This window comes from Saimiri boliviensis, chromosome 11 (assembly GCF_048565385.1).
Source record: "Saimiri boliviensis isolate mSaiBol1 chromosome 11, mSaiBol1.pri, whole genome shotgun sequence".
Taxonomy (NCBI): domain Eukaryota; kingdom Metazoa; phylum Chordata; class Mammalia; order Primates; family Cebidae; genus Saimiri; species Saimiri boliviensis.
In genome coordinates, this window is record NC_133459.1 from 57,236,679 (window position 1) to 57,257,265 (window position 20,587).

Genomic DNA, 20,587 nt, shown 5'->3' on the forward strand with positions numbered 1-20,587 from the left:
TCCTGCTGCAGGCAGGCAAGGGGGAAAAGAATGAACATGTAGGGCATGCCTGCTATTTACCTACTAAACGCTTCACGTGGATCATCTCATTTAATCTTCACACCAATCCACTGAGGGTACATCATACAATCCCCATCTTATAGACAGGAAGCTGAACCTCCAAGAGGTCAAGTTGTTTGTTCAGTGTCCCACAGTTCATAGGAGATGGAGCTGGGATTTGTCCTAACATGGGCTTAACTCCCAGCCTGTTCACTCTTGGCTACACAATGCTTCTTGGTATTTATCGCTGAATGCCAGGTATATAAGAGGGCTTAGTAGAGGTGTAGAGGTCTCATTTATTTGTCTTCTTATCTTTCTGCCTACATTTTTATTCTTGAAGTAGGCATGCAGAGGTAAGGAAAGGGAGTTCTGTTCTGGCACAGTGGCCTCATAGGCACTAAAGAAACACTAGTCTGTTTAAACACTGGAATATTCAAATGCCAGGCCCACAGTGAATGCTTGCCAGTGCTCTGTCTCCATCTTTGGCCAGAATGAGCACCTGTTCTTTTTTGTCACCTGGAATGTCTCCAGTAAGAAGCAGGATGTTAAGATGTTGAAATATTGACTGTATAAGAAGGATAGTTCCTTCCTGTCTCCAACCTGTGAAGGCCTGAATGCCATTGGAGGCAGCTGCCCAACAAATCCGGAGTAGCTCTGCCTTCAGGAATATTCTCTCCCTTGGACAGGACAGGGACATGCTGTCCAGGTCTTTCTCTTGGGCCCCTGTTTCCCCAGCCTCCTTGCACATCAGGACTCTTAGATCTATTTCATGATCTCCGTGTCTCTCAGAGGTCATAATTTACTTTCTTATTTACCAGTGGATCCTCTGGTTGTCCTCATTCAACACTCATCTCCTGGGCAAGGCACCTGTGGATCTCTGCGGTGTAGAGTTGAACATAGCCCCTTTCCTGAGGCATTTCCATGATGGGGGCATTGAACCAGGGCAGGAAGGGTGGATGGAAGGAAGTCCAGGGGCTGTGGAAGCATGGGGGAGGAGCACACGGGCAGTTAGGAAAGACTTCAGAGGCTGTAGTACATGGGTTTGATTTTAAAGGATGCACAGGGATTTTACAGGTGAAGAGATCGATCGAGGGCATTCGACCTAGAGAGATTTTTATCCCTCATCAGTCCTTGTGACTCAGGAACTACATGGGTGTTTGCATGGATTGTGCTGGCCAGCCTCTAGAAGTAGGAGGAGCCCACATGCTGTTTGTGTGGCTCGGTTCCTCATTCATAATTATCTCTGGCCCCTTGGTATATCATGGTTCCTAGCTACCTTTTCATTTTTGAGCATTTTTCCTGACCTTGTTCCATTTTGTCAGCATCTTTCAGAAAGTATCCGTTAGCATGGTGCTTAAGAGAATGGTCTTCAGGTTTACACTAGACCTCTGTTTGAATCCTGGCTTTGCCACTTACTAGCTAAGGGAGGTTAGACAAGTTTCTCTGAGCCTCAGTTTCTTTATAAGTAAAATGGAAAGACCATAATGCCCCACCAGCCTTTGGGGGGTTTAAATCAGATCAAGGATGTGAAAGATTGACACACATCCTGGCACACAACAAGTGGTTACTAAACATCCTCTGAGGCCCTATTCAAAGTGTGGGGCCAGAACTGAAAGCAAGTCAGCTTGGGGGATGCTGGCCAGAGCTGGACTGTTGCCTCATGGCCCTGACACTGGCCTTCTCATGCATCCAAGGATCACCATGGCCCTTTTGGCAGACACACCCTCTGCTGACTCATTCCAGGTTGCCTGGTCGCTTTGGCTTCCTTCTCAAGGGCTGCACTGCGAAGTCACGTCTCCCCAACCATTTCCTGGAGCCATTGGTGTGGTGGAGCCTTGTCCAGGGCTTGACATTTCAGCTTGTGAAATTCCACTGTGGGTACGTTCAGCCCATCCTTCAAGGCTATCTTAAATCTTGGTTCTGCCTCCTAGTATTTGCTAGGCTGCTTCCTAACAGTATTTCCTCCCAGCCCAATCCATCTAACAGGCTATGGCCAGACAAGCTTTTAAAAAATGCTATTTTCCTCATATTCCTCTCCTGTTCAAAATCCTTCCATGGCTGTTTAATGGATAAAGTTTACACTCTTTAGCCTGGCACATGAGACTCTTTATGATCCAACACCAACATTCTCTTTGGACTGTTTTATTTGTTCCTGCCCAAAGAGGGGTGTAATGATTTCTATATTCAGGGAGTTTGGGAGGGATTAAATGAGTTCATCTGGAGAAAGTACTTAAACATGACTTTTAAGAGTTGCAAGGGGTCTGAGATCTCCACCACTTGCAAACTAATAGATTAGCCTGGTACCACTTCGTGACTGCTAGGTAGGAGACAAAGGATTTTATCACTCATACCACTAATAGTAGCCAGAGTAATAGGTTTTGTTTATTTACTTATTTATTTTACAGATAGCGTCTTACTCTGTTCCCCAGGCTGGAGTGCGGTGGTGTTATTATAGCTCACTGTACCCCTTGAACTTCTGGGCTCAAGCAATCCTGCAACCTCAGCTTCCCAATTTGCTGGGATTACAGGACTGTGTCATTACACCTGGCTATTTGTGTGTGTGTGTGGGGGGGGGGTGTATTTTTTTTTTAAAGAGATAGAGCCTTGCTGTTGTTGCCCAGGCTGGTCTCAGACTCCTGGCCTCAAGTGATCCTCCAGTCTTGGCCTCGTAAGTCACTGAGATTACTGGCATGTGCCACCATGCCCAACAGTATCAGTGTTTCTTTATGCTGTGCCCCTGAGCCTCAATTTTCATGGAGCAATGTGAAGAGGACTGGATGACACCTGACATTTCAGAGTTGCATTAGGAGAGGCATCTCAAGTTTTAGGAACCTGAATTTGTTTTAATGGACAGTAAGCTAGCCTACCCTCTGCTCTAAAGGGAGACACTATATCCCTTTGTTCCTGTATAAATATCCTTGAAAACAATGTCTAGAACAAAGGCAGTCAGTCCTTTAATCAGGAAACATGCAGAAATTTGAGACACCTTGGAAAATTGTCTATCAAAAAGAGCCAGGTGCATTGTGAGTGCTTTGTACATATTAGCCATGATGAGGGTGAGGGTGGTGGTGGTGTGTGTGCTTTGGTTCTGTCAGTACGGTGGGTCTTCTCTTCAGTATTATCCTTGAATGTGCCTTCTGCTTTTTGTGCCCTCAGACCTCCCCATCCCTCCCCTCTGCCTAAAATCTCTGCATTCTAGCTTTAGTTCTCCAATAAATCTCTCCTGACCACCCCAATTCAAATGGACCTCTCCTCTCTAAATTCCGCCAGTGCCATCTGTCCCATTCTCTCAGCATTTCGCAAATACCGTTTCCCTCCCCTTAAGACCTTTGCCAAGCTCTTCCCTTTGCCTGGAACTCCTGCCTCTCTCTCTTCAGATTAACTCCACCTCACCTTTAGTTCATCAGTGTAGGTGGCACTTTCCCCAGAATGCTTTTCTGATCTCCCCTGTACCCAGCCTGGATTAGAGTCCTCCATTTTCTACTGTGGCATCAGTGGTGACCTCTATGTGGCATTATTTTCCTGGCTTCCCCTCTAGACTTGGAGGTTCTGGAGGATCCTTGTATCCCCAGTATCTTCCATCGTGCCTGGCACATAAAGGCATTTAATTAATGTTTCCAAATGAACAAAGGATCACATGGATATATAACTACTCACATCACATATTTATGCAAATTTAATAAACAAATCTAACTATACTGAAAGCTCTTGGAAAATGCCCAGGGGACACAGATACCTCAGCAGGTGTTTAATATTTGTGGATTGATTGATAAGATATGCAATTATGCTGGTACAGTGGTGTGCACCTGTAGTCCCAGTTACTTGGGAGGGTGAGATGGGAGCATCACTTGAGCCTAGGGATTCAATTCCAGCCTTGCCAACAGTGGGACTTCATCTCTAAAAAATAAAACAATATAAATGCAATTAGTCTGTATATTCCCTTTTAGATGCATCAATTTCACCTTGATTTAAAGGATATCTGTGAGGCCAAGTAGACCTCTATTTAAGAATGTATACATTGTCAAAGGTACCATTCATTCTGGTTTTATATAAGGGAAAATTCTAGTAAGCCTTCTCAAAGCAATTTTAAAACCATAAACCTTATGTTCCCTTAACTTAGTAAATATCAAACCCATTTCATCCTTAATAGTCTACAAAATCAACACCAGTTTCAACTAATGGTCTGTTTATAGCTTACATGGTAAGTTTCAGATTGCAAATGCGTTTTTATACTGGTTTTTGAAGGTTGATATTGGAAAGAATGACGGAAGAGTCACCATGAAACCTGTAGCTGAATTTGAGGCTAGCTCGCAGTTTTCCATATACAATTATACCAAAGAATGGAAAATTTTGGAAACTCAAACCAAGTGATATGAGCCCTCATGACACTTGGGGAGGCTAAAAACTAGCCTTTCAAGACCAGATGAACCTGCATTTGAATTCTGCTTCTCTTAGTTACTGAGCCGAAGTTTCTTCATATATATAAGTGGAAAAATGTGACACACAGCATAGGCTTGACATGAGGATTCAATGAGGTAACATGTGTTTAAAAAAAAAAGCTTAGCACAGTATGTGACACACAGTCAGCTCTCAACAAATGCTAGTTGTTATTATTATTATTACGAATTTGTAGTCAGGAAGACCTAGATTTGTATCCCAGCTCAGGTGCTGACAGCTGTTTGCTGGGCCTCTTAAGCTGAGGGACACTGAGAAGTTTCTTAACTTCTTTAAGCTTTAGTTTCCTCACTTATAAAATGAGGACACTGGATCATAGAGTTGATGTCATAATAAAATTGGAAGATGATGTGCAATGCTCTTAAGGAATGCATAGCACATGGCAAGCACTCAGTAACTTGTGTAGAAAAATAAAGGTAATAAGAAATATTATTTTCGGCATCTCTTTTTTCCTAATTTGTAAATCTGGAAATGCCAGTGTTGCTATATGACTGTAAGGATAGGAAATAATAAAGTATCAAGTATAATATTAGACACACAGTAAGTAGGTACCCAAGAGATGAAGCTATTGTTTCTAGACCCTCCTCCTGCCTGTGCCTGGCTTCCAGGTCTGGATGAATGGATGCAGCAATTTCAATTTTCAAGGGTTTCTTTTACAGCACTGAGTCGGGGTGAGGGGCAAGAGAGGGCTCTGTCAACTGGAAACCGCAACCTGCAAGTGAACTTCCCTAATCAGTACTGCAGGATTCCAACAGCTGGTTCTACTTTGGAATCAATTGGAACCTCCTGGGCTCCTTGCTCTTATTCCACAAGAAGCAAATGCCATCCCACAGCTAAGATTTACAAATTTGCCACACCATATCAGAAACAGATCCATCTGCCAATGAGGTCAAGGCTCTTCAGGCCGAGGCCTCAGTTCTGGAGTCTCTGCAGCCTGCCTGGTGGCCTTGGAGGCTGAGCTTTCAGCCTTAGGTCAAGGCTGCCTGTGGCACTGCCAACAAGCACTATCCTGCCATTGGCCACTGGGAAATGCCACCCCAAATGCCCAGAGTTTCATTTCAAAGAGTGAGTCACATTCGATGTGAAAAGCACATTGAATAACAATTTTTAGGATATGAATGTTATAGTGCAGCAGCAAGAACACATTTGGTTTGGAAAGGAAGTGCTTCCTAAATGCCTGCCTTATAATTTCTTCCATCTGCCCATATTTCTGGCGGGCCTGTGAGGGTCTTTAGGGCCTCCAGAGTGGCCAGTGCTGCCCTGAGTGCTGTAGGTACCAGAAGATATTGGTTGAATGAATGTCTGTTATCAGCACTAGCTGAGGCTTGAGTCAACAGGTGAAAGAGCAGCCTGTTTCCTGACTCTGGGCTTACTTGCTGTATGGCCTCAGGCAAATTCCTTGCCTTCTCTAACTCACCTGAAGAATGATGGGGGTGGGCTAGATGTTTTTGAAGCTCCCTTATAGCTCTGATTTTCTGATCATAAGTGATCGCTAATGCTGTAATTGCTCAAAGAAGGAAAAACAGCAAATGCCATTAATTAAGCACTTACTGGTCCCAGCACTGTTAGGCATTTTAATAGATAATTTAATGAACTGAATGAATGAATGAACGAATGCAAACACCTGTTATCTCTTTTGGAAAAGAGTGTAGAAAGGGAGGTAAAGTGACGAGTGGAGCACTTGTTATGTATTTGACACTGTCCTCCACACCTTAATAGGCATCCTTTTTTGTTCTCTTTTCAAACTGGTGAAGTCCTATTACTACAATTTGTAGAAGAGGAAACTGATGCTTAATGGGGTAAGTAACTCGCCACATAAGTGACGTAGCCAAGGATTTGAACCCAGTTTTGCTACTTAGAAAGTGTGTATGTATCTGTTTTCTTTCTTGGTATTGAACCCCTTCTTAAGTGTGGCTGACATGCAGGAAGTGCTCAGGTCAGCGGAGGTCCTGTCTAAAGATTGGTTAAATGTATGAGGAAAGTCTTGGTGACCAGCTTGGAGAGAGCCAGGACTCTGCCAGGGTACACTGGATGTGAGGAAGGGGTGGGATGGGGTAGAGCCCAAGTTCCTGAGTCCCTTACCTTGGGGGACCTGCATCTACCCGGCACCCCTAGCAGCCCACCCCATGAATGTGTCTGGGTTATCCTTGACCCCTCTTTTCTTCAGCAGAGAGATCCAGTGAGCAGGACAGCAAAACAGGCCTTGGTATAACTTCTGGAGAAACAAGGACAAGTGGAAGGAAGGTGGCAGAAGGGGAGACGAGGAGGAGGAACAGGGTGCAGAAGCCAGGAAGCCAAGGGCCCAGCCAGAATGAAGCCTCCTATGCTGGGAAGAGCCATTTCCCCCAGGGCCCGCCAAGGAAACCTACCAACCCCTGCTTCACATACCACTGACGTCTGCTGGTGAGTAAAGATGGTGCCAGCCTCCAAAGGTTCCTGGGGAGAAGGTCCCATGTCCATTTCATAAAAGGGGAGATGAACACCCACACACAATCACTTCCTCAGCCTTTTCTTTCCACTGGATAAAGCCTCCAGAAACACAATGAACTTTACAAAAATTGTGATGCTAGTCTCAGGGAATATATCCTGATAGGAGTTAGAGAAAAGAGAACCCAGGGGTCCTTGCTCAGCAGCCTTTTCTGGCTGCAAACATCTGCAATCTGGTTAGTCATGATTTCATTTATTCAGCAAATATTTGCTAAGCTCCTACTTTGATCCTGGCACTTCTAGACACTGGGTATAAAATAGTGAACAACATAACTCATAGCTGGGTGTTGAACAATGAGAACACATGGACACAGGGAGGGGACCATCACACACTGGGGTCTGTCGGGGTGGGGAATAAGGGAGGGACAGCGGAGGGTGGGGAGTTGGGGAGACATAGCATGGGGAGAAATGCCAGATATAGGTGATGGGGAGGAAGGCAGCAAATCACACTGCCGTGTGTATACATATGCAACAATCTTGCATGTTCTTCACATGTGCCCCCAAACCTAAATGCAATTAAAAAAAAAAGTAATACTACAACAACAACAACAAAAAGAATTTATGACTCCCCTGTGGTCCCACCTAATTGGGGGGTGGGATAGAAGCCCGCATATCAGTTTCCTATGACCGTCATAACTGACTGCCACAAACTGGGTGGCTTAAAATGACAGAAATATGTTGTCGCACAGTTCTGGAGGCCAGAGTCCAAGATCAAGGTATTGGCAGGGTTGATTCCTTGGCAAGGTCCTTAGGGAGGATCTGTTCCATGCTTTTCTCCCAGCTCCTGGTGACTCTCAGCAGTCGTTGGTGTTCTTTGACTTGTAGATGTATGCCTCCAATCTTTATCTCTGTCTTCATACCATCTTCTCTGTGTATCTCTCCCCTTCTCTATTCTTATAAGGACATTTGTCATTGAATTTAGGGCCCACTCTGATCCAGGATGATCTCACTTTCAGATCTTTAAGTATGTCTACAAATACCCTTTTCCAACTAGGATTATATCCACAGCTTCCAGGTGGACATTATTTTTGGGGGTGACCCTATTCAACCCACAGCAGGAGGCAATGATAACGTTAAATAAACAGTTACATGAGTGCACATTGTGGTGAGCAGTGAGATAGGAGAGTAAGCCCACAAAACTGCAGAATGAAGATAACATAGCTGTTGAATACTTAAATTTCTCCAAACCTCAGATTCGTGAAAATGAATGGAAAAATGAAAATAATAAGGCTGAACTCATAAAGAAGCAAGGATGGAAGGATTCTATTGTTTAGGAGTTAAATTGTTGATTAAATACATGAACATGTCTCCAGCAAATAGTTGTTTATAGGATTTTTTTCTCAACTGGCTTCCAATTTTATTCCCCTTCATTCATCATTCATTCATTCAATGTTTTGAGCTCTTTCTCCCTACTGGATATTTTCCTAGACACTGAGGATACTGTAGGGAACAAAATAGATATATTTTGGTTCTCTCATTGAGCTTACATTTTCATCATTGTGATGGCTAATTTTATGTATCAACTTAACTGAGCTGTGGGGTACCTAGGTATTTGGTCAGACATTCTAAGCGTTTCTGGAAGGGACTTTTGGATTAAATTAAGTTGGCATACTGAGTAAAGCAGACTGTCCTCCCAAATGTGGGTGAGACTTATCGAATCAGTTGAAGGCCCGTGTAGAACAAAAACCCTGACACTCCCCTGCGTAACAGAGAATTCTTCTTGCTGATGGTCTTTGAAGTGGGACATTGGCTTTTTCCTTCCTTTGGATTCAAACAGGAAGAATGGCTCTTCCTGGAACTAAACTATCAGCTCTCCTGGTTTTCAGGCCTGTGGACTTAAACTGGAACTAAACCATGGCTCTTTTGGGTCTTCAGCTTGTGGGCTCATCTTGCTTACCTTGAGACTTGCCTGCCCCATAATTGTATGAGCCAATTCCTTATGATAAATCTCTGTCTCTCTCTCTGACATGTATACACATTCTATTGGTTCTGTTTTGCTCAAGAACCCTAGCATAGACAATTATCTGAATCATCTTTATCCCCTTTGTGTTTGTCCAGTGCCTTCTTCATCCATTATCTCTTTTTATCCACAAAACTGTGTTGTGAAGTAGGCAGAGCAAACACCGTGAAAATGCCCATTTTTTAGAGGAGGAAACTGAGGCCTAAGGAGGATTCCCTTTAACTGCTGTGCCATGGTGCTAATCTCCCCATGGGAGAAATATAATGACCCTGTGGCCAGAGGGCACACAGGTTGCTGGGTAGAAAGGTTGTGTTCAAGTCAAGTTTCTTTTATTTATTTATTTATTTATTTATTTATTTATTTTCTGAGTCTCACTCTGTTGCCCAGGCTAGAGTGCAGTGGCATGATCTCGGCTGACTGCAACCTCCACCTCCCAGATTTAAGCGATTCTCCTGCCTCAGTCTCGCAAGTGGGATTAAGGCATGTGCTACCATTCCTGGCTGATTTTTGTATTTTTTTTAGTAGAGACAGGCTTTTACCATGTTAACCAGGTGGGTCTCAAACTTCTGACCTCAGGTGATCTGCCCATCTTGGCCTCCTAAAGTGCTGGGATTATAGGTGTGAGCCACTGTGCCTGGAATCAAGTCATGTTTCTAACTCTCTTTAACATAGGAACAGTATTTTGATTATTATTATCTTTTTTTTTTCCTTGTGGCCAGGGTGGGAAAACAATTACTCTCCTCTTTGATTTTTTAAATATAGCATTGGTCATCAATTAGAAACTTCTTAAGAATTCCTCGGAAGGAAATATGAGACTGCTAAGATGTGGTCTGAGCAAGTCTTGTGACATAATATATAGGCAAGATATTATAGAAATGCCTCAACTAAACTAAAATAAAAAGTCTAGATGAGACATGGAGACTCAGGTTTAAAATGATTTTAGAATGTATCAATTATGGTCCCTTTTTTATATAGCAGAGAAGTTAATTGGCTTACCAAGGTCCACAGCTTAAAAGTAATATATTGAAATTATTTCAAAGATAGCTTGACTTCCAGTCTATTGCCCTATTCATTATTTAATGCTTATGTAGTGGGTGCAGACTGTCCTTCCTTCTCCCAGCTCTTTGTGTATTTTATGCTAACCCCGTGGAATGGGAATAGAATAATGGTAGAAAGGTATTTATTCTCATTTTTGCCATATTTCTGGGCCCGCAGATGATCCTTTGAAATGCAGGTTATCAGTCTTGGCCCTGCATTTGTGAGAAAAATATTTTGGAGTCAAACAGATATGTGTTTCAATCCAGCTCCTTGCTTGCTTATTGCGGAAAACTGGCCAAATTACGTAGTATCTCCAATCTCAGGTTCCTCATTCATTAAATAGACCTGGTGACTGTATTTGCTACTCTAATTTTCATATGAAACTATGAGATAACTCATGTGAACCTGTCAGCAGAGTGCCTGACATAGTAAATACTTGATAAACAATATCAATTGCAGTTGTCCCTCAGTATCTACAGGAGATTGGTTCCAAGATCACCGCAGATACCAAGATCTGAGTATGCTCAAGTCCCTGATATTAATCTAATGTAATATAAAATGGTGTGGTATTTGCATATAACCTACACACATCCTTTTGTATACTTAAAGCATCTCTAGATTACCTACAATATCTAATACAGTGTAATGCTATGTAAATAGTTGTTATACTGCATTTTAAAAAGAAGTATTATTTTTCTTGTTGTTTTGTTATTTATTATTATTTTTGTTTTAGATTTTTTTTTTTTTTTTTTTTTTTTTTGAGACGGAGTTTCACTCTTGTTACCCAGGCTGGAGTGCAATGGCGCGATCTTGGCTCACCACAACCTCCACCTCCTGGGTTCAGGCAATTCTCCTGCCTCAGCCTCCTGAGTAGCTGGGATTACAGGCACATACCACCATGCCCAGCTAATTTTTTGTATTTTTAGTAGAGACAGGGTTTCACCATGTTGACCGGGATGGTCTCGATCTCTTGCCCTCGTGATCCACCCGCCTCGGCCTCCCAAAGTGCTGGGATTACAGGCTTGAGCCACCGCGCCCGGCCCCTGTTTTAGATATTTTTGATCTGTGGTTGGTGAAATCTGAGGATGTGGAACCCATGGATACAGAGGGCTGACTATTAATGAAGAAGGCGAAATTTCAGCATTGAGGGATGTTGAGCGGAGGTCGAGAGTGTCAAGAGCACACACTAGGTTTCAAGTCTAGGTTCAAGGCTGCCTTCCCTGGCCACTCCAGCTAGAGTGAGTGCTTTCTCATGGCACCTGCCATACATGTTGGCTTACATTGTCCCTGCATCACTTGGAAATGTCTTTCTTCTCTGGCCCAAGTTTTTCTACGTGCAAAATGGGGCAGGGCAAGGAGGGGAATTATCTACCTCACAGAAGTTTTGAGAGATTTAAATGAGTATGAAAGTGCTTGGCAAACTGAGCAGTGGAAACAAACTTTCATTCGCTCATTCATTCATTTGCTACATGTTTATTGAGGAAAAGCTCCTGTGTATTGGCATTGTGTGTGGTTGATGCTGGGAAAGCATTGGTAAAATCTTGTCTGTCTTCTAGAACTTCATTGTTAAGTAAGAAAGAAATTTCAGTACAACTATAATATGAGATTTTTATTATTTTTAATAATTATTGTCTCTAATTTCTTGGTATAGACAAACGCTCTTGGATGGCAGATACCCTCATGAGTATTACTGATAAAACATGCCAAGGGTCAAAGCAGGAAATGACACAAGTGAAACTTGCAGAATATTATCATGCCATTCCCCTGCTTAAGGTTCATCAATAGCTCCAAGGATAAAATACCAGCTTCTGAGCAGGGCATTTTCAAGATCCTTCTTCATCTGATTGCTGCCTCCTCATGCCATCAGGCCTTTCCCCATGCTGTTTCCTCTACTGAGGAGGCAGTTTCTCCTTTTCTTCTCTCCTCAGCAAACCCTGGTGGTCTTGTAAGACAACACCTCCTCTCAGGGCCCTCTCACTACTCCTCTAGGGAAGATCGGACACCTGTGAGCTCAGGGACCTGTGGCTGCTCAGGGACCTGTGGCAACTGCCACATTTTGTATCTTTGTCTGCACCCTGATGGATGGAGAGCTCTTTATGCCAGCAACTTTGTGTCCTTAACACCCAACACGGAACCTGGGACACAGAAGGGCTCAGTGTGTGTTTGAAGTGAATGAGCAAGTGTATGAAGAAATATCAGTTATTCCTTCCTACCTTCTCAAGTCTTGGGTTGAATACATTAATTAAATGACCAATTAAAGTGAATTGAGAAGCAAAAATTACTTCTTTGTCACTGCCAGGATGAGAAATGTGATTTTCAACCAAGGCTCCTCAGAACTGTTTAAAAATCTCTTGCTACCGTAAATATGGGTATGGATTCCATGGATAACAAGAGAAGCTGGAGCCCACCATGAGAGGGAGAACTCTATGACTCCTTTTCCTCCAAAGAGGGCTCAGAAGGTTTTCTTGGTGTTGCCAATATCAGAAGAGGAGAAGAATGCCTCATTTCACCAAGCATCTGCAACCCTAGACTAAGGACTTCCATGCTGTTGTTTAAGAGTTACCCTCTGGGCCCGGTGTGGTGGCTCATGCCTGTAATCCCAATACTTTGGAAGGCCGAGGTGGGAAGATCACCTGAGGTCAGGAGTTTGAGACCAGCCATACCAACATACAAAATACAAAACACCGAAAATACAAAATTAGCCGGGTGTAGTGGCACATGCCTGTAATCCCAGCTACTCGGAAGGCTGAGGCAAGAGAATTGCTTGAACCTGGGAGGCAGAGGTTGTGGTGAGTTAAGATTGCACCATTGTGCTCCAGCCTGGGCAACAAGAATGAAACTATCTCAAAAAAAAAAAAAAAAAAAAAAAAAAAAAAAAAAACCTATCCTCTGTAATTTAAATTTCTCCTGGTATTCCCATGCTATAATTCAAAGAATTTGTGTTGTGGGGACAGAAGGGCTGTATTGGAATCTTGGTTCTTTCATTTGCTAGTTTTGTGACTTGGGGACCCCTCTGAGCCTTGGTTCCTCCTTTGCAAGACAATCACTTTATATCATGGTGAGCCAAATCCAATAGGATGACATGTGTACCATGTAGCCGAGTGCCTCATATGCATCCAATAAATGTGAGCTCTCTTTCTTCCCCACCACAGAAACTCACTCTGAACATGCTTCCAATTGTTACCATTGATGATTCATGTTTGAGTCTGGGAAGGTGTTTCTTGAAATCTGATAGCAATGACAATGACAACTGAGTTCATCATATGGAGTGATTACTGTGAACCAGGCACTGTCCTAACTGCTTTACGTATCTGGCTTTTTATGATAGCTCCATGCGGAAGCGATACTGTTATCCAGTATTGTCAGATAAAGAGACTGAGGCACAGAGAGGTTATAAATCCTGCCTCCGTTTACACAGTTGATAAGTGGGGAGCCAGGGACTCTGGGTCCAGAGTCTCATGGTACTAACAGAGCTTGTCTATCACCCACACTTCAGCTGGATATAGGGTCTAGGGAACAGTAGTTAACTCGTAGTGCCATGCCAAGCCACTACAATTTCAACCTGAAGTATCAAGAAACTTGGTCTTCCAGGAAGTCTGTGGAGGTCACATTATTGACAACTATATGATTTCCCATACCTTTTGGAATATTGAAAATATCTCTAGGTACCCCTCTCTTATTGCCTTTACTACTTCCCAGACTTTTTGAGTCCACAGGTCTGAGGTCAAAAATCCTAATGTAACCTAAACTTCTGAAAAGGAACTCACAGAGATCAAGTGAGTTTTTTGCTCCCTTCCTCTATATGGAGATTCTAGTATACAAGGAGAATGGCAGTTATAATCAAAATACTAATTACCACATTTACAGCCTTAAGCATGGCAAACAATATGCTTTTATCAAAAACAGTCCCTTAAAATTTACTAATAATTTTTCATATAATGGCTTGTTTGATGGCAATAGTAATAATAACCGTGAACCTACTGAATATGAAATATATTAATAAGCCATCTTAAAATGTTATTTACTCTTCACAACAGTGAGAAAAATGTGTATTATTTTCACTGGTTTACAGATGAGGAAGCAGGTTCATATGTTATCTCATTTAATCTTTGTCATAACCCTTTGAGTTTAGTTCTCTTAACGATCCACATAACTTGAGAAAACTGAAGCTCACAGAGGCTAAGAAATTTGTCCAAGCTCACACAGCAAATCAGAGGCAGAGCCCTAGCTCTGTCCAGAACTCGAACCCAGATCTTTTTGACTCAACAGTCTGGGTTTTGAATTGCTGGGCTGCAGTTCTCAAAATAACCTGTAATGTAGGCAGATATCATCCCAATTTTGCAATGGAGAAACTGAGGTAGTGAGAGGAGAACTGGCTTGCCTAATATTCTCCTAGCTTTCCTGTACACTCTGGAGATCAAAATGTTTAGTAATTGCACATAAGGGCTTTGGAGCTGGCGTGCAGTTTGCGCAGTGATGGGACCAAGTGTGCTCTCAGTAAATAGCAGCTCTTGTCATTTTCAGCGTGGGAGTTCGGCATCCCACAACCTGGGCACAGACCTGATACCTGCGGCCTTGACTATGTATTCTGTTTTTGTGCAGACTTGTGCTTGAACCACAGGACTTTTCTATCATCCCCATGCAATGCCTACTGATGACACACTATCCCAACAAAGGCCACCTGAGTCTCTGCAGGGGAAAGCTCACTTCGTGGGAGGCCCATCTCAATGAACGTGGCCTGCAGGAGGCCCTTGGAGCAGAGGCCCAGTCCCTGACTCACACTGAGCTGTCTTCCATCCGGTTGAGGCCGGCCCAGGAGCCGCCCACCTCTCCTGCACCCACTGCCTTCTTGGCACCGACCTCCGGCTACAGCCTTTGGGCTCCAGGCTGCAGAATTATTCACTCACGGAGTCTTCCTTTGGCATCTGCCAGGATCCAGGAAGAGGGGTTTATAGTCTGTCTGTCTTGCTTAGTTTTTACCCTGCCTCCTTTGTCAGTTGAACTGGTAACGCTGAAGCTGAATTTCTCTCCCATTTCCTCCAAGGACCAGTATCCAGCAAGAATCATCTCTGCAGTTGGGAGGCAAGGGAGAAGTTGAACACCAGGTCTGGCTCTTTGCCCCTAGAGGAAGAGTTAGTCACTTGGTTATTGCCGGCTAAAATTGATTGGAGATGTCACGGGGAGGAAATGCCTTCCTATGAGTTAGAGGAGCATGCTCTTCACAAAATTGCCTTTTACTGAACAGAGAAAATGGCAAACTGATTTCCTCTTCAGAGAGTTCTGACTTTAATCCCCTAGCTGCTGCCGTTAGCAATTTCTTTCTAACCAGTGCATAGAAGTCAAGGGAGGCATGTCACGAAAATGTGGAGTAGGGAGGAGAAAAATTAGATGTGTACACAGTTATCTCATTTTATCCCCACAGCAATCTAACTGTCATTATCCTGATTTTTTTCAAAGGTAAAACTTTTAAAAAAACAGGCGAATGCCTGTCCAAGGTCATAGAGTTCATAACTGGCAGAACCAACATATGGACCCAAGTCTGTGCAATGCCAAAGCCACTGCAGGGGAAATGGCTCTTCTGTCTCTTTCTCTCCCTCTGTCTCCCCTTTTCCTCTCGGTTCCAAGTGTCACCTTCCCCACTCCCACTCTCCAAGGGGTGCATGTGTTTGGTATCATCAACAGTAGACCAAGAATCTGACATCACTCACAGTAACACAGAGACCTGAATACATGATTTATAGGAAATGATCAGTGATTCAAAAAACCAATTTTAAAAAATTGGAATTTGATTTCACGCACAACTGTATTAAAACATTAAATAGAAGTGTCATTTGAATAAAAATCTTAGCACATTAAAAAAAAACAAAAAACAAAAAAAAAAAACCTCTCTTCCCTTTTGCGGCCATCAACTAAGCGGGAGCTGCCAAAATGAAGTTCAATCCCTTTGTGACTTCCGACCGAAGCAAGAATCGCAAAAGGCATTTCAATGCACCTTCCCACATCCGCAGGAAGATTGTGTCCTCCCCTCTTTCCAAAGAGCTGAGACAGACGTACAACGTGCGATCCATGCCCATCCGAAAGGATGATGAAGTTCAGGTTGTACGAGGACATTATAAAGGTCAGCAGATTCTCATTTAATTAATTCTCTAATTAAATGACACAACACGCTGCCTTGCACACAGTACTTGCTCAATAAATACACATTAAATTTGAATTGCTATGTCATGACTTTTATGAGCATTTGCATTTTCGGAAAGGAGTCTTGGAAAAGATAATACTCAATACCAAGGACTAAATGGTTGAATTTCCAGCACAGGAGATCTCTAGTGGGACATTTCTTTCCTGTCTCCCTTCTTCCCCTCCCTCTTCCTCCCTCCCTCCCTTCCTTCATTTCTTCTCATATTCACTCCTTCAGAACAAACACTGACATTATCCTAACTACTTTTAAATATTTACTTATTTAATCCTCATTACCACTGTGTGATGTAGGTACCATTATTGTTATCAATAACTCATTTTGCAAATAAGTAAATGGGCATAGAGTAGCTTAGTTATCTGCCCAGAAACATACATCTTACACTAGGCAGAGTGGGAGTTTGAAGGTGGGCGGCTGGCCTCTTTAACCATTGCCAGCACCGCTGTCCAGGCAGGGATAGCATCCTGGAGGCATTTCCATCTCTCACATGAACTTGACATTGCAATTTACAAGGTATGTTCACACAGGGTCTCTCATTCTATTTGATTCTCACCACCATTTGTGAAGTCTGGACTATTCTTCCTGTTTACAATAGAGAAAGCCCAAGCTTGGAGAATTTAAGTGATTTGCATAAGGCCACACAACTGGGATGTTAGCAGAGCTTGAGAGTCAAACCAATTTATGGTCCCCTAATTTCTATGAACGAGGCTGGTGCTGGAGAATTAGAGCTGGCCAGGACAACACTTTGAACAGGAAGAAAATGCTCATTGTGATCATTTTTTTTTTCTTGAAAGTTGGATAATGAAAAATGTGTGTATATGTGTGTGTCTGTGACTCTTTGTGTGTGTGTGTGTGTGTGTGTGTGTGTGTGTAATAGTCATAAAAGTATTTCTCAGAACTTGAGGTTTTAATAAAATGTGAAAAACATTTTTATCAGCACCCTCTTTTCCCTTCTAGTTTTTAGGTACTACATAATTTAAGGAAATGCAATCCATATGTTTGATTATTCATACTTCCATCATCAAAAAATATTGTTGATTCTTTGAGGAGCTTTTGATGTTCTAGAAACCATTTTTTTTTTTTAGGGCAAGGGAGAAGAGATAATTTTTTTTTAAAGGGCCCTTCCTTTTCCTCCTATTTTATTTCCCTTGAAAAAATATTTTATGGCATTTCAGTGGGAAATGAACAAGTAGTCAGTAGAATATTTCATTTTTTTCTTTAGGTTTTTAATATAGTAATGGGTACAGAAATGCAGTTCTCAGCCTCAGGGATCTCTGATGTGGTGGGGCGGGGAGTTAATATTCATGGAATTCCTACCTTGTAAAATCACTTTACCTACATCTTCTTATGTGGTATTTCTAACATACAGGAAAGAAGTGTCATTGGCTCCACTGTATAGAAGAGAAATGTGAGGCTCAAAGACTGGGGAGTTGTACCACTAGGACACAAATCCAACTTCACCTGGCTCCGAAGCTGTGGCACTCATACTTTTCAGCTCCTTCCAGAGAATACAAGGGTGTTTGCTCTCCAGTGAAGATATTACCTGATTCTATTCACATCACGATCCCTACGTGCCTAGCCAGCACTTATACCACTCCCTTGCAGGAGCTCTTGCTCACCTTTACAGGAAGTGGGAGCTAAGGGTTAGTCCGTGTAGCCTAAAAGCCACCTCCTCAAAGAGGCTTTCTCAGCATTCTGTCTAAAAAAGCCCTTCACGTATGCTCCATCACTTAAATCTACTGTAATTAGAAATGTAGCACTTTTTACAAGATGATATTTTTCTTATCTATTTTTCCTGTTTATTATCCATCTCCACTCCTTTTTACTTCACCCTAGAAGTAGTAGAAATCCCTGGCATATAGAAGCCACTTAAGAAATATTTTTTGAAGAAAAGCCTGTCTTATCCATCATTGTATTCTTAGACCCTGAAACAGACTAGGTAGGTATTTAATAATAATACTGCCCAATATTGCTGAGCACTTACAATGTACCAAGCATTCTTCGAAGGATTTTACATATATTATCTCATATTAACGACCTCTGAGACAGTTATAATTATTATTCCCATTTTACAAATGAGGAAACTGAGGCACAGAAAGGCCAAGATCCCACAGCAAGCAAGAAGTAGAGTTGAGTTTCAAATTCAGGCACTCTTGACCCCAGGGCTGGGCTCTGAATTACAATTCTAAGTGTTCGATGAATCAGTGTGTGATTGGGAGAACTACAGCTAAGTAGAATATGGAGTGTTGAAGGCACGGAAGAAGCAAGGTGCTAAGTGTCGAGGAGGGAATTCATCGTAGCTGAAAGAATTCAACTTTCTGGAGAAGTTGACAGTTAAACTTAGGATGGGTAGGGTGTCACATGCATTTCGGAGTTGGGAGTTAGAACAGTGGCTAGGATAGAGAAAGGACAGGTTATGCACAGAAAAGAGGGAGGGAGGAAGGAGTCGGAAATAAGGCTGGAGGACTTTGCATGTCAGGCCAACAGATGTGGTCTTGATGGTGTGCAGTGTGCCAGTTCAGATGACATCTCAATCTTCTCATTTCATCTTCACAGTCATCTCACAAGGTCCGGATTACTCTTCCCATTTTACAGATGATACTGTGGATGTTCAGAGAGTTGAATTTTCCCAAGTATCAGCTATTAGTCATTAGATGTAGGACTTTGATTTCCCTATGCCCAGGCCATTTCCATCACGCCAGGTAAACACTTCCACAACTCCAGGAAGAAAGGAATGATGCCACTGTACCCATCTCAACTTCCCAGGGGAAAGGAAGGGAATTCCCTGGTCGCTTCTCCTTCTCAACCTAGAAGGCTGTTTCCAGGGGAGAGAGTTTCTGACGTAGGAGGAGGAGCCAGAGGATGGGGCAGTTAGGAGTGGGCTGGGGCGTTGGTGGAGAGAGAGCCTTGTGGAGGAGGGGAGGACTGGAAGAGAGACAGCAAATTGTTTCGGGATTTAATTTTCCAGACAGGGCCTCAGTCAGAGAACAAATGTGCCTTCTGAATTTTCGCTATAATTGTTATTGACCTTTAGGGAAATGATCAAAATTACTGTGCTGTACCCCTCCACCCCTACCCCTTTCTCACAAAATTGTTTTCCCTGACTTTTCAAAAATGAGGTTTGGCAAGCCAAGCCCTGACAGCCAGCCGACTGTGGGAAAACAATGCACCTCCTTATGGCCCCAAATGGAGCGTTTGCAATTAATCCATTGATCTCAGTAGAAAACCCTATTGTATCAGAGCCCGCCAGGAGAAAGCTGTATCCTGCCCCTCTCCCGCCCTGCACAGAACGTTCATTGAAGTCAGCCCCCAAATTGATGGCAGGATATGGCCCTAAAAGCCTCCAAATTAAAGGGGCCCAGAAAATAATGTTGGCTGGGTGGCGGAAGCTGGGGTGGGGACTGGGGAGGTAGGAGAGAATGGGGGAGAGGGAAGGGTTTCCTTTTGAATCTGTGCAGGACCAGAGGGGCAGGCGTGTCTTTGTCCAGATGGTTGCAAACCATGGGGTGTTTCTGGTCATCCTTTACTCTGTTTTCCTTAGTTTGTTCTGTAGTTTCAGACCCTTAGCTCTCTAGTTTGCTGATTGTTTGGCCTTTGTTGCTGCTGCCACTGATAAAATGGACAATAATAATTCTCACTGCGATCTATAGAGCATTGTCTGGATACCACCCGCTCTCCGTATCACCTCATTTACTTCTCCAGCAGCTTTGCGGTGAGGGTGATGGAGATTATGAGGACCAGCTCCTGTTAAGTGAGTCCTGCCTGCCATGTCCCATGTTACGTATTCTTTTTCATTTAACCCTTCAAATCCCGGAAGTAAACTGAGCTGGGTTATGGTATGGTTTGGCCGGTTGAACAGAAACTTAGTCCACCAGCATTCAAAGGAGATTAAGTATCACTGGAAATAAGAGAAATATTTCAAGAGTTCTGAGACAGAGCAATGTATGTGGCTGGAAGAGAGTTAGATAAACTGCCTGCGGGGGAGGAATGAGCCGCACATGGCTATTTGTCTTCCATGGAGGGTGGATTGAGATGATCATAGGACTTGTTTCTGCTGAGCTGAGTGGAGTGTACACTAGGATACTGCCATCCGGGGGCGCCAGGTGTGCTTGTGAGGGTGTGCCCTGCGCAACTCCAGGTCCTAGAGCTGCCGTGCCTGTCTTCTGAGCTCTTCGCTCATCCAGTACATTCTCTTCTTAATGAATGATAAACAATCTTCAAAGAATCATAAGTCCTTCAGGAACACCTATGGTGTCAGCCCTGGTGGTGGGTATTATTCTCATTTTATTCTGCCATGTCCCATGTTATGTATTCTTTTTCATTTAACCCTTCAAATCCCGGAAGTAAACTGAGAAAACTGAGGTTCCATGTGGTAGAATGACAGGCTTGAGGGTACACAACTACTAACTACT

General features: G+C 43.0%; 1 long non-coding RNA gene across 8 annotated transcripts in view; it reads left to right on the forward strand.

The window, feature by feature from the left end:
• The window catches only part of LOC104652867 (uncharacterized), a 76,924-nt gene that overhangs the window by 49,617 nt on the left and 6,720 nt on the right, over positions 1-20,587 (forward strand). For 7 of the 8 annotated variants that reach the window (XR_012512429.1, XR_012512430.1, XR_012512435.1 and 4 more), the window contains exon 2: positions 6,662-6,897. This is a non-coding gene — a long non-coding RNA (uncharacterized LOC104652867). The remainder of the gene's footprint in view (positions 1-6,661; positions 6,898-20,587) is intronic. The other variant, XR_012512434.1, reaches the window with a different exon arrangement.